Source organism: Engraulis encrasicolus, chromosome 10 (assembly GCF_034702125.1).
Source record: "Engraulis encrasicolus isolate BLACKSEA-1 chromosome 10, IST_EnEncr_1.0, whole genome shotgun sequence".
NCBI lineage: Eukaryota > Metazoa > Chordata > Actinopteri > Clupeiformes > Engraulidae > Engraulis > Engraulis encrasicolus.
The window spans coordinates 43,701,643-43,704,142 of NC_085866.1; the positions used below are offsets into that span (position 1 = coordinate 43,701,643).

The window sequence follows — 2,500 nt, forward strand, 5'->3', positions numbered from 1 at the left end:
CTCTTTGAAGCTTTATTGCATACCATCCAAGTATTTTACAGCATCTAACTATAGTCACTGGTGCTGTTGGTCTAAATTGCTCAGGGGAGAAGCAACCAAGGCACTGCTTGTGTCATCATCAACAACTAGTCTTCGCCAATAACTGTTGAGAGTGCATACCATCAACTATTGTTCATCATCCAACTTTCACCATTGACATTGTATAGTATATCATCGTTCATTGGTCATCATTCATTGTCACCATAAAACTATGCTAGCCTCTTGCATTTAATAGCTCAGAGCAAGAATGAAACCACAGGCAAGTCTCGAAGCACAAATGAATGAGCAATAACTTGCAATGATAGTGCTGCATACCATTAAAACTACAATTCAACATCAAACTTTAGAATCTAATTTAGATGTTGATATTTCATATTATCCATAGATTGCTCGTCGTCCAACTATCCAACTTAAATTCAATCACCGATGCTATCCTTAGCTCATCCAAGATGAAACCACAGGCGCTGCTTGACGCACAAACTAATGTCAGTGAAATAATGTTACAATGTCGATAGTGCATACCATTAAACCTATTGTTCATCGTCCAGCCGTCAGCATCCAGCTATTGTTGCAATAAAGCTTCGATCACTGAGGCAGGCCTCACATTCAATAGCTCAGGGTAGGAGATGAAACCACAGGCGCCGCTTGAAGCACAAACTAATGACCGGCCCCACAGAGGATCAGCCAGCGGGCCTGCCCAAATATATTAGGCCGACAAACTCCATGCTCCATCACCATACTCCACTTTACATTTCAATTAAACGCCGAGGAACACGGTGGAAATGTCCATCCGCGCTTGGCGGGGCACCAACAGGAATCAATGTGAATGGCTTTTTCTTTTTTTTCCCTTCACGGACACCGTTTAGAAAGGGCCCACTAATTGCACCATGGACTGTACGATGTAATTATTGTCACAAGGTTCCAAGAAAGAGAGAGGATGAGAAAAGAAGGAAAGAGACTGAATGAGAGCATGCAGTACAGAGAGAGAGAGGGAGAGAGAGAGAGGGGGGGAGAGAGAGAGAGAGAGAGAGAGGGGGGAGAGAGAGAGAGAGAGAGAGAGGAGAGGGAGAGAGAGAGAGAGAGAGGGGAGAGAGAGAGAGAGAGAGAGAGAGAGAGAGAGAGAGAGAGAGAGAGAGAGAGAGAGAGAGGTGGTGAAGAGGGCGAGACGGAGGGAGGGGGAGCAAGTTGGAAAAAGAGGTGAAACAGGCAGGTACACCACTTGTCAAGAATGACTTTATACAGGACCTTGAAAAGTAGGAGCCAGAGCACGAGCGCACATGCAAAAAAAAGAAAAAAAGATCACCCCACCACACTACCCTGGCTCTGCTCTCTCTCTCCCTCTGCCATAAATGCTAACTGACGGAGACACTCACTCTGAGAAACTGACATTACTTCTTTACAAACTGTATTTCTGACAGAGCTCCATCCATCCCATTCTAAACCAACCCTCCCAAAGCACAAACCCCTCGGTCCATTCCATCCCAGAGATCCTGCATCTATGCACTATGTGCACAGAAAACTTCAGCTCAATGCCTGAGTAAGACTGACTCTGTTTATCATACTGCCCTGAGGTTCATCACCAACTGTAGGGCTGTAACCCATCACTGTAAACTGTACGTCAGAGTTCAATGCCCTGCACTGGCTACCAGGAGGTTGACTCACTGGTATACCTTAATATACAAGGCAATACTTGGACTACTGCCACCCTACATCTGCAGCCTAAACACAGTAAGGAACGTTGAGCCTGTTATGGTCTGCGCTCCAATGGTCATTTCTTACTGTTCCTACAGAACAGGGGAAATGGGCCTTTGTGTTTTCTGCTGCTACCTCATGGAACAAATTTCAAAAAGGACTTGAAATGAACAGAACTGATTCCATTGAGCGATTTTAATTCCAGGATGACAACACTTGAGACTGAGTCCCTCTTTTGTAACTGTTTTAATTGATTTGTTATTGCTTTACCTGATTATTATAATGAAACTGATTTTTTTATATTGTAACTTGTGCTGCCACTTGGCCAGGACACCCTTGTAAAAGAGTTTTTTTTAATCTCAACTGACTATTTTGCTCGTAAAATAAAGGCTAAATAAAAATAAAATCAATAAATAAATTTAAAAAACCAACGAGTTGTTTGCAATTATTGCTCAGTAATTGGTCCAGCAAGTGCTCCCTTCTCTTTTGACGGGGGAGAAAAACAACTGGCCTGGACCGCACTGCACTTCCTGTGGCTTTAAAGTGGCTGTAATAATCAACCATGGCAGCAGCAACTCGCCGGCTAATGCGGCTCTTGGCAGCCCAGTATCAAAATCAGCAGCTTCGCGTATGTATGATTTATGAGACAAAATGAAGGGGGATTGCGGAATTAAGCCGGCAACCGTGTATTAATGTTGCTGCTTTGAAGTGCCCATCGTTAGGGTCGGCTCGGGTTGGATGGGCGGAATGGAGTGGGGTGGGTTGGCTT

General features: G+C 44.3%; 1 protein-coding gene across 2 annotated transcripts in view; it reads right to left on the bottom strand.

Annotated features, from left to right (window-relative positions):
• agrn (agrin) overlaps positions 1-2,500 on the bottom strand; it is a 407,228-nt gene that overhangs the window by 104,280 nt on the left and 300,448 nt on the right. The window lies entirely within an intron of this gene.